The following is a 12,560-nucleotide window of genomic DNA, read 5'->3' as shown; positions in this document are numbered from 1 at the left end:
TGCTAGCTTCAGTCTATTCAGCAACACCCTCGAGTCCGTGGGTTACCATCCTCTCTAATGTCTCATCGTGCCATGGAAAATACTTTGTAAACACGGCACTGCCCTTCCCTATAGGCTTTGAAGTATTATTTCATCTTCATCGGTAATTTATATTCCAGTGCCATTGTACTGTGGGAAAAAGAGGGGGAACCTTTTTGTTTTCCATTTAATTGTATATCGCCTGACACTTTGACCTGTATTATTAGTATTAGTCAGAAAAAGGATTTTCTCCCTCTCTTATTTAAAAATAAAATTTCAAGGGAAAGTAAGCACTCCTTCAGCTCTTTTCACTCAAAACAATGTTTACACTCTGAGAGGGAAAGATGAAAAGCAGGAGCAACTTTTTTCAAGTGCCGGAGAAGGGCATTTCAGTTTTTGAAAGAGAACAGTAAGGCCCTTATAAATATCATTCAGTAAAACCTTTGATGGATTTTTCAAAAAGTACTGAAGGCAGTTAGCATGGTTTCTAAGCCAGGCTTTGGGCTGCAGCCGTGCAGGGCTAACTAGTAAAGCCCATCCTACCTCCGAGGTGCCAGGGAAAGAGGGCACCAGTCTCCAGGTGGATGCCACCTCTGGGATGTTTTGCAGTAACTTTCACTCTTCTGAAAGGAACAGTTCCTTTCACAATCAAAAGGAAATCTGAAAACAAAGCTTTTAAAAGGGCAAGAAAAGGCGCATTTGGGTTTCTATGTATATAGCAAATGGGAGCAGAATTGTCTGATAGACCCCAATTTTGAAATTCCTACACAGAGTTGGGGGTCCTGAGGCTGGCAGGGGACTGGTGTTTCTCCCCAAACTGTTTCTTGGAGGAAGAGGCCTTCTCTAAGGCAGCCCTGAATTTCCTATGGCGCCTCCTCAAGGAAAAACAGGGGAATTAATGTCTATGATCTGACACAAAAGCTCATCTGAGGTGAGGGGAAGCAGGATCAGAATGAGGGTACCTTTTTCCACTGCCTTTTCTATTTCTGGAAATACGTAATCTGCTGGCCTATGTGCCACAAATATTCTTTAAAAGTTTTTTTTTTTTTTTTTTGCTACCTAGAAGAGATTTGAATATAGAATTCCCCTCCACATACACACAAATTAAAATGTTTAGTTATTTTCTTTTGCTATTTGGAGTGGAAAGCCTTTGTGGATAAATACATTTTGATAAGTTCAGCTTTCAGAATATTTTTCTAAGGTGCTTCTTTAGATAACCTTGGTCCCTCCAACTTGATATTTTTATTTTAAACTATATAATATATAAAGGTGCAAGGATTAAGGCATATATAAGTGTGAATAAATATATGATTTGGCCCATTGTAAGACTGCAGGAAAATGCTTCCCAAATGTCTAGTGTGACTAATTTGGGAGCTGAGAAGACGGAGGAAGACCTTCAGCAAAAGAACAGAAGTATGAACTTATTAGAAAATGAAATGTCAAACTGAAGAAAGATGGGTACATGGTTGTGAGGACTAGGTAAGAAGGTGAGGCACTATCAATGGGATCTAAAATCCTGCCTCATGAATAAAATACTTCCCATGAATAAGCTCTTGATTAAAAGATGTTCTTAAAACCAATGTACCTCATTTATCCCTGGTGCCAGTCTTCATATTAGTAATAGAGGATTCAAAAGCAGTAGCAGGTACCATTTGGATTATGATTCATTCAGTAACTGATTTTCTCAAATGTGTTTCTCATTTTCTACTGAGTGACTTGGGGCCATAATAGGGGATGTAAACCATATATTTATTTATCCATTCAGAAAGATTTCATTAAGTGCCACCATGTGCCAGGCATTTGATATAGAGTAATGAGATAAATGTAAGAAATGGAAGATACAGGTCATGTCATGGAAAAAAATCTACAAAAATGAAGAGAGTGGGCAACCCTTACCCAAACCTGCTTATTAAAATAGTTATCCCAGCATTTGTTCAACAAAGGGTTAATTATCTCTAAATGCCATTTTATCTGGGCTGGTGGACACCCTCCAAAAACAAATATTTCCAGTATCACTTGCAGCAAGATGTAGCCATGAGACTGAGTTTATCAGTATAAAATGTGAGGCAAAGTCACAACTTATAAGTTACTCACTCTATAGGAGATTGCTTGTCCTACATTTTAGCTGTGTCCCTCTTTCTAAGAATGGGAATGAGGATGTGGAAGTAATACATTTTCAATCACATAGACAAGACCTAGGGAATGTTAGAGCAGTACAATGAATGAAAGCAGAATTTAAATGATTTCATGAGCTGGGCATTATGGCACACACCTGTAATTCCAACAGCTCGGGCAGGAGGCTAAGGCAGAAAGATTTCAAGTTCCAGGTCAGTGAGTGTCAGCAACTTAGTGAAGCCTTGAGCAACTTAATGATACCCTTCCTCAAAACAGAAAATATAAAGAACTGAGAATGTAGTTCAGTGGGAAAGTGCCCGAGTACCCCTCCCCCAATAAAAAATAAAATACTTGTTTCCATTTATTGACTATATAATATGTGAAAGGCACTCCAAACATGTTCTAATTTTCACAACTCTTAAAATGCTATTATTCCCTTTATATCTAAAAAGAAAAAAGAAAAAATTCTAAAGAGTATTGTTATTATTCCCTGTTCACAGTTAATAAAATTAATGTTCAGAGAAGTTAAATAACTTGTTCCAGGTCATGACTTGAACTTTCCACCTCTCTAAGGACATCTCTGTTCTTCCCTCTAAGGGACACACCTGTAGGGCCATGCTGGCTTTTAAAACATTGAGACATCAGAGATTGGGTAGAGGATACAGGAGGAGGAGCAGTTGTATTCCTGCTTGATTCCTCCTCTTGGATGTCTCACAGACACCTCAAACTCATGGTCATCTTCTGCCCTCTTTACAGACATGGTCTTCTAGGGTCCATTGAGAGGCACCACCACCATCTACTAGCACAAACTTCAAAGTCATTCATGTCATCTCCCCCCCCCCCTTGCCTACCTTAACCACACCATCACAAGTTGGGTTGGCTACACTTTCTAAGTATCTCTCTCTCCAGTTCACCTCCACTACCATCACTATCTGTCTGTTTTGTGTTGCTAAAATAGAATGAGTATTTAGAAACAACAGAGGTTTATTTGGCTAATGGTTCTGGAGACTGGAAAGTCTAAGAACATGGTGCTGGCATCTCGTGAGGGTCTTCAAGCTGTGTCATCTCTTGGCAGAAGGTGGAAAAGTAAGAGAGGCTGAGAGCAAGAGAGAGTCAAACTGGCTTTCATAACAAATCTACTCTCATAATAACTGAACTACACTCAAAATCATGACATTAATCCATTCATAAGGGCAAAGTCCTCATAACTGATCACCTATTATTAGGCCCCACCCAACTCCCACACTGTTGTACTGAGGATTAAGTTTCCAACACATGATCTTTAGGGGACACATTCAAGCCACAGTATTATCCTCGTGCAGTTATATTCACCTGGCCTCCTGTAATTGCTTCCTGAGTAGTCTCCCAGATCCATGCTACTTAACTCTTCCACATCCTTTCTCCAGGCAGAAAGTGTTTTGTGGAATCTGAAAAACATGGTCATGTCACCCCAGTATGCCTAGAAATGCTAAGTGTGTAATGAGGCTCACAGCCCTGCCAGATTCGGTCCATCCTTCTGCTGTGCCTGCCCTGCGCTCTCTAACCACATGTGTCCTTTCAATTCACATTCTAACCATGACACTTCCATGCACATAGCTTTTCTCCATTCCTAAGACACTCTCCCCTCTCCTCTTTGATTAATTTCTCTGTATCTTTCATCTCTCAGCTTAGGTTTCCATTCTTCAGAGACTCCTTTTCTGACCTATATGACTACATTAAGTCACATCATATGGTTTACTTTGGTGTAGCTTTGTGGAACTTTTCCAAGTTCTACAGTTCCTTTCCAATTTCTTCCCAAGTTTTAAAGTTCTTTTGTGGAATTTTTTCCAAATTCCAGTTTGCATTTGTATGTGGTTCTTTATTTATTCCTATCTCTTTCCCCGCATTGACTATAAGATCCATGAAGACAGGGGCTTGGTCTGTGCTTACCTTTATGTCCCTCATACCTAAAATAATATATCTTTAACTAACACTCTTAAATGAAATAACAAACATGATATTTGATATGCATGCATAATGGCATAGAAAGGAGGCTGTCCTGTGTGTGGCCCAACTGGATGGGCACTGGCCAGGGTAATATAATAGTGGCCACACAGCTCTCAAAAAAGGCATTTAAATAAATGCCTTGAATTCTTTCTGATAAACAAAATAACAACGGAAGAAAACAACTTAATTTGTTGTGCACATTATGAATTGAACTTGGGAGATTCTGTGTTTGTGGAGTACACTGAACTGATTAGGAGAGAATGGCCATGTGGGAACACATGGAAATGTTGGGCTTGAGAAGAGAGAGGAAACATATGTAGAAGGTGTTACAGAAAAACAGCTCGAGGAATATGATCATTAGTGGGATGAACTAGGTTGTGTTATTGTTGCCACATAGCCTCTGCTGCCCTGTGATCTGCATGCCTTCTTCTCAAAGAGATACACCTTCCCACACTGTTATCAGGCTTGGCCACATGACCTGTGTCAGCAAATGAAATGTGATTAAAAGTGACATCCACCAGAACCAGGCAGGAGATTTATAAGCAATTGTGTGGTTCAGCACTGGAAATTTTTTCTTTCACTTCATGAACAAGATAGGGCTGTTCCCTCTGTCTGGATCCTGGAAAGGGCAAGACCTGTACAGCAGTCTCAAGATTGTATCAATGGTGCAGCCAAAATGAAATATGGACAACCATGAAAAATTTTTCTTTAAAGCCAATAAAATTTGGGGTTATCACAGTTTCACCCATTGTTATAGCTCATGAAGTGTAACCACCTGGTTGCCCAAATCAAGATGTAGAAGTTGTCTTTGACTCCCTCTTCTCCCAACCCCTCATATCTCATTTATTGCCAAGCCCTACTAATTTTCCTCTTAAAATCTCTCAGATGTATTTTCTTTTTCTCAATCATAGCTATACTGGTTCAGACCACATCATCTCTTCCCTAGATTATATCTAATTCCCCCCCTCTCTCTCTCTCTCTCTCTCTCTCTCTCTCTCTCTCTCTCTCGTCAGATGCTCTGTAAGGTTATTCTGCTGAAAAAACAGAAAAATAAAAACTCCCAAACCTTAGGGGCTTAGAGCAATGAATGTCCATCTGAGGTCAGTGTGGAGGCTGTGCTTTATGTCACTCTCTCTCAGAGATTCCAAATTGAAGGAACACATGCCATCTAGAATATCACTGGTCGATGTCAGAGGGAGGAAGCAGAAAGGAGGCACTGCACCCAGATCATAAGACACTTCCATACAGGTGTGACCACTGATCAAGAGAAGGCACATGATCGAAGTTTTCTCTCCCCGAAATACCAGAAGAAGAAGACCAGGAAATATGTTGGCAGACAATGCTCATGAGCATGATGGCCTGCCAACTTTTCTCCACAATACAACCAATGCATCAAATAGCAATTTGACATTTTTTCCCCCGCACCAAATTCAGAAGGGGGATATCAAGTAATTTTTTTTAAAAAAGCAAAGTAAAAAATCATATAGATCTTACAAGAGCTCCTACCACTAATCCTGAACAAGAAAAATCTTCTAAACAAATTTGGGTGAACATTTTTATTAAGATGATGGGATTACTAGTTAGGTGTACTTCTTTGATTCTTCACAATAAACATCTGTTACCATTACAATAAGGGAAAGGGAGTAAGAAATGGAAAAGAGAAAACTGCTAAAGAGTTTTCTGTAAATCTAGACAGGGCCAAATGTTCAAAAAAAATTCACCACTTCTCTAAGTAAAAATACTGGAGTTACCTTAACAATGAAGAAGCTAAAGTCATTAATTGACTCAGGCTTACATCTTTACACCAAGTAAAGTAAGGATTTTATGTGAAGTGTTCTTTTTTCTGATTCTTTATTCTTCCCATTTGGTGACCTACTGTAAGTTAAGTATCATTATCTCCCATTATCTTTTCAGAGATCATTTTAGCATGCATGTGTGCACACGAACACCCACATGTAAGTGTATATAGAATTGGTGTTTCTCTATCAAATGATAGAACTTCAAAACTGGAGAGGAATTAAGAGAATCTCTTTTTCAAGTCCATTGTTGGATAGATGGGGAAACTGAAATCCAGAAAGAATAAGAAGTGGCTCACCTGGTCACGAAGCCAGTTGGTAGAAATGACAGAATAACTACACTTAGTTTCTTAATCCTAAACTTGGTGTTTCCTCCCTGAATCTTGACAATCCCATGATTAAGTGAGTCTTTATGCAGAGCTGTTGTAGGACCGGGCAGCCTTCCCTTTGTTGGACTCCTGTTCTCTGTGCTGTCTCATAACCCACCCCTCTGCCCCTTCTGTTAATATAATTTGACTTTATTCAAGGCAGAATTAATTAAAACAGAAGTTTTAGAATTTCTAATCATCAACATTTAAAACTTTCATTTCTTCTACTGAATATTGTAGTTCTTGTTTTAAACAGAAGTCAGATGAAAGGTTCAGCTTTTTCAAAAATAAATTTCATTTAATAAATGAAAAGTAGGTGCCAAGAGAATGGAGCCTCAGGAGGATAAATATTAGCCCCAAGGCTATGTACTTTCAGACTTTAAGATAAGAGTATGATTAAAATCACCAAGGATTTAAACCCTGCTCTAAAACTCTGCCAAAAACTGTCCTTTTAATACGGTACTTTCAAGTTTCAATGGAAGATAAATTAAAATGGTGGCTTGTCCTTAAAATTCTACCAACAAAACTCTGGTTGCCCCAGCATCAGGCATGCGAGTTATCCCTTTGATGAGGGCTAACCCTATGGCATGAATTTCATGTCTCCCCATAATGAGGTCTGAAGGCTGAGCCAAGTCCTGGAGGAGTTGATTTGACTAAGACCTGTGGGCAGAGCAGCTAGCAGAAAATGAACAAGTTGAAGTGTTGGGCAGACAAAAGAAAGCCATGACCTTCAGAAAATATGTAATCCTAAGGATGCTTGCCAGCAAGGAAGAATAATGTCACCCTCGAAATTTTATGTATTAACAAATAAGGAGCTTAAACATATCTGTCTGACACTGTTTATATTGGGTTGAACCATATGGAAATGTTACCTGTGGATGTCAGCAAACATCCAATACTGACAATTTCATGATTCCATCTGACAGATTCTTCACAACATAATCTGAATCACAATCCTGCAAAATAGAATTCATTATGTCCATTTTGTAGAGGAGGTGATTGGCTCCAAAAGCTTAAGAGACGTTCCCGAGGTACGCCACAAAGTGTAGTTAAGCTGGGATCCAATCTCAGCTCCCCCCTCAGGCCTCCCCCACCCCTGTCTCCTGCTATCCTTTTAACACTCATTTACACCTTCACCTGCCTGCCTCATAAAACAGATTGGCCTCACTCACAAGGGTAGAAACTGAGTATTTTTAAACTCAGCCTGGTCTTGAACTCCTGAGCTCAAGAGAGCTTCCCACCTCTGCCTCCTGAGGGCTGGGATTATAGACCTGCACCAGCACATTCAGCTTCCACTAGGAATGACTTTTATGCAAAAGTTACACTATATATACACTATATATACATACATACATATATACACATATATGCTCACATAGATATAGTTTGCTACTTTTCTATTTTATTATATGCATGTACTGTACATTGTTAATTAGAGTTCTATAGAATCAAAAATTTAAAATAATGACATGAAGATTAAATGAATATTTTAAATAATTTTAAGGGATGCACTGCTGGCATGAGAACCTTTTTGTTTGCATCAACATTGTGATTGAATATGTTTAATTGTTTTTAAAATCTTGACTTATTACTTTGAATATGAATATTTCAATATGTACTTTTATTTTTTTTTTTGTATCAGGGATTGAACCCAGGGGCACTTAATCACTGAGCCACATCCCCATTCCTTTTTATATTTCATTTAGAGACAGGGTCTCTCTGAGTTGGTTAGGGCCTTACTAAATTTCTGAGGCTGGTTTTAAACTTGAGATCCTCCTACTTCAATCTCCTGAGCCACTGGGATTATAGGTATGCATCACTGTGCCTGGCTTTGTTTTTAAAGGCTTTGTGACTGAAAAAAAAAATAATAATGTGCCAAAGATATGTAGATCTAAATAGAAATGGTCAGCTCTTTTTACTCATTATTCTATTTATATTTCAACCTATCCACTATCCATAATTATGAAAAATTCATTTGTTGAAATGCAGCTAGCTAGTCTACACATTGGTTAACACCTATAATCTCAGCTACTCAGGAGGATGGAAAGTTTGAGGTCATCCTGGGCAACTTAGAGAAATCCTGTCTCAGAAAAAATTTTTAAAAAGGATTGACAGTGTGGCTCAAGGGTAGAGTGCTTGTGCAATGTACCGGGTTTAATCCCTAACATGGGGGGAGGGCAGGGGGAAAGAAGGAAGAAAGGAAGGAAGGAAGGAAGGAAGGAAGGAAGGAAGGAAGGAAGGAAGGGAGGGAGGGAAGGAGGGAGGGAGGGAAGGAAGGAAATTTTCACCTTCCCTAATGAAAACTGCATGTGCTGCAAGTTAATAGAGGATACTACTTTTTTTAAAAGGGGTATCAAAAATCCATTCGAACCATTTGGAAGATTTTTAAACAAGTTTCAAATTCCCCATTTGCAATTTTTTGTTTCTATGCAATACATTATTTTTAGTGTCAAAAATCACAATGATGCAAACACTTTCAGTCTTCATTATTTGAAAGATGTTTTCCAAAATATCTGTTGGGTAGCACATTGTTGCCAGTTACTTGTTATCACTGAAAAGACTGGCAGATTTGGAGTACTTGTCTTTTTACCAAAGAAAAATGTCTAACTCCCTACATTTGACCATTCTTGAAAGGTCTTTGCCTTGATTTTTGTTGTTTTTGCTTCTCTCATTATGAATTATACTAAAGCATCTATAATCTGTGGGAATATGATCTGTAAATCTATTTAACCAGTTACTACAAACTGCAATACACTACACTGAAAACAGTCTAATAAGAGTCCTCAAGTCAGTGCCTCCAAGATGAGGCACCCTCCTGTGCTATGGATACCATCACACAGCCAGATACTGGTGTCAACCCACTTCCTAAAATATTAGCAAAGCTTGATTTCTTTCTCACTTGTAAATTTCAGTTGAAACTTTTTGATTTTCTTTCCATTTTGAGATCTCAAGAGACCCTCAATCCACTCAAAATATGATTGTTATAATGTATTGACCAGCTAGTAAGTACTTAATCTTCTCAGTATTAGTATTATTCATTTTGTAGATGAGAACACTGTGATCGAAAAGTTAAGTAACTTGCTAAAAAAAATTACGTAGTGCTTCTTTGTAGCTAAAACCCCTTTTCTTTTTACTTTCCCACAATTATGACTGTGTGTAACTGATTAGACTGGCTTCTTCATGAAAGTGGACTCATTGAATTGCCTTCTTTTTCATATATATGGACAATCTGTCACATTTTGAAAGTATTATCAGCTCAGTTCTGGAACTTTTTATATTTATTCACAATGTAAGAGAGGTTCATGACTATTGAAAACCTCCTATTGCATGAGGCATGAATTACTTCTGGTCTTGAACATAAAACTGAGATCTCTGGGCCTTCTGGACTCATTTCCAGGTGGAATTGTAAAAGAGCTGAAAGGGTCAGACTCCCAATTTTTTCTTTCTATAGCTCTCCCATTATTTTACCCAGGAACTGTGACAATTATCCTTCACTCTTTGTATAAAGTTAGACCTTTAGCTAATAGGTTTAAAGTGCATACAATTTAGGTCTGTTTATGACTAATGACTTATGTCAAAGATTTCCAGTACTAGCCAATGGGCTGATTGAATCAGAATTACCTACGATGTATGTGTGCTAGCAGGAGGGAAGAGGAGGCAACTTGTAAAAATATATATTCTCAAGTCTTACCACGTCTAGAAACTCTGATTTAGTAGACCTTTACTGAGATCCAAGAATCTGTATTAAAGAAATGTCGCTATTGATTCTAATATATAACCTGTAACCTGTTTAAGATAGCACTCCTTTATTCTCCCCTTTAATATCTTGCCATTAAAAATTCACAATTGAATCATGCTATAAACAAATTATTGAATCTTTTTATTCATGAATCTTATATTGAGCCTTTCCACCAAATGAAACATTTTGGGACTTAAGTAGCCATTCCATAAGGAGATACTTCCTCGTTTAGTAGTTCTAAGATTATTTTTAATTTGAGGTTTTATTAAAGCAAAGCCTTCCTTCATTGATTAAAAGCACATATTTCCTCATGCTCATGTGAATGTGATTCTAAAGTGAGAAGTCAGCTCCATGTGTTTCTCTAAGTATGCCTGACTGTAAAAATGACAAGATTCCCAATTCGGCCTTTGCTACCCTTTCAGTGACAATTACTACTTTAAGAACAATAAAGATCCTTAGAGAAAATAGGGAACAAACAGTTCTGTTGTATTTTATATCTGCCACCATCCCAGTGTGTGCTTTTCATACCCAGGACAATCTGGATAAATTTAAGGCAGTATAGATAGAGATTAAGTAAGTCGCCTTGGAAATTAGACTATTAGAATTTAAATCCTAATGCTGCCCATTTGGCTTCCATTTTCCTATCCATTAAGGAGAGTAATAACACTATTTATCTTATAGATTGTTTGGAGAGTTAAATGAGTGGGGTTCACAAGGAATGTTTAGAACAATGTCTGGCACTCACAGAGTGGTGACTATTATTACTGCATGAGTAATTGACAAAAGAACGTGGTTTGGAGCCAGGTAGGATTTTTCTAGTCCTGAAGTAAGACAGACAGAAGTTGAGATCAAATAGAATAACTAAGCCTCTAACAGAATATTGTTATCAATAGCCAAAAATGACTGATGTAATCTCAAAATTATTGATTAACATGTATAGGCAACCTTTCAAATGATGAAAACAGCATTCCAAATGGTATATCTGTGAATTTGACTGTTCAAATTATGAGTTCCTTCCCCAGTATGTGGAGAGAGAAAGAGAGAGAGAGAGAGAGAGAGAGAGAGAGAGAGAGAGAGGGGATTACTCATCACTAATGTATTTATGGGAGAACCCCAGATAGCAAAATTCTGATTGGCAGATAGTCACTTCCTCTATGGTGATTACACTGACAGTCCCATTTGGTGGTAATCCAGTGCTCTGGGTTGTTTCCTGGAAGGCCTCTGGGGAAAAGACCGAGCTCCTACTCTTGACCCTGACAGCACCCACTTGTTATTACAGGAATACTATTCATGTAGGGTGGATTTAGATCCCCCCAAAATAGAAAGACTATCATCTTACCATCAGTTACAAAGGTCTTCTGATTCCATATTAGATTTAAAAGAAAAAAGGATTTTAGCCTTGCAATCTGATTTGGTACTCTTTGAAAGGAAGGTAGTCGTCCCAGGAGTCCAGATGGTTGGGTATGTACTACATCATTCTCATCAGAAAATTTCTTATCTGGGGAGCTATTTTTTGGAACAATAGCCAATAGGTTGACTCAGATTAAAATCTAAAACCTGAGATCCACATATTAGCTTCCTATTTCCAACTCTGACACTAGTGTATTTTATAATTTCTATATTCTTCTCAATTCATTTAAGCAGGAACTTTTGTCTTCAAAATGTTTACAGATTAGATAATATCACATATGTCTTGATTATTAATTTATATCCAGTGTCTTTCAGATACATCCAGAAGATACTAATATTTTGTCAAATGAATGAATTCTCATTAAGTCATAGGCCTAGCATCAGTGGCTACATTGTAAAGTTTCAGGGGCAAAGTTTTCCCCCACCAATGGAATATATTGCAACAGTGAGTTCTCTCTCATTTTTGAGATTAGAGCTCATGGCTCCAAGTGAGTTAGTTCTGCCCTCAGCAATGTGTTATATGAACTAATACAGATCTTTGATTTTGTTTTCTGTTTGGTAGTTACGTTCAATGAAGAGACCCTCAAAGATATAGTTTTCCTGTGGATTTATAGGCATCTTCATAGTTAGAAGAATTCTCTAAATTTTCTTTGTATAATGCATATAATCATGAAATTGCCATAAATAATAAGTACAAAAGTCTGTACTTTTAAAGCAAGCTATCTTGGAAAAACAAAATCATTTCTGTCTTCCTTATTGTCTGTTTTGATCTTCTTTAATTAGTTGGTGTTTTACTCCCTGGGTTGAGGGACATTGGTCCATAGGTATTTTCACTTATGCTTCATATAATAGAGAAATCATGATCTAAGACTAAAGTATAACTGGGACAGCTATACATACATGTGTGAAAATAAGTGAATCAGCAAAACAACTAGAGAGCCATGAACTAATTCATTTTTTCACAACTACTTGCAACTTAAAACCTTATCTTCAAGGCATTGAGGTCCAGTGGTGAACAAGTCAGAGTGCCTGGGTGTTGAAACAATGTAAATGAAAAGCTTCCCGTGGAAAGACAGGAAATGAACAGATGGAACACACACACACACACACACACACACACACACACAC

The 12,560-nt window shown here is 37.8% G+C and overlaps 1 protein-coding gene across 1 annotated transcript in view; it reads left to right on the top strand.

The window, feature by feature from the left end:
• Positions 1–12,560, top strand: part of ALPK1 (alpha kinase 1) — a 132,457-nt gene that overhangs the window by 78,527 nt on the left and 41,370 nt on the right. The window lies entirely within an intron of this gene.

Source organism: Spermophilus citellus (genome assembly GCF_964194105.1).
Source record: "Spermophilus citellus genome assembly, chromosome: 8".
NCBI classification, from domain to species: domain Eukaryota; kingdom Metazoa; phylum Chordata; class Mammalia; order Rodentia; family Sciuridae; genus Spermophilus; species Spermophilus citellus.
Note: the sequence above shows the minus strand (reverse complement) of the source record. Positions and strands in the feature narration are given on the sequence as shown.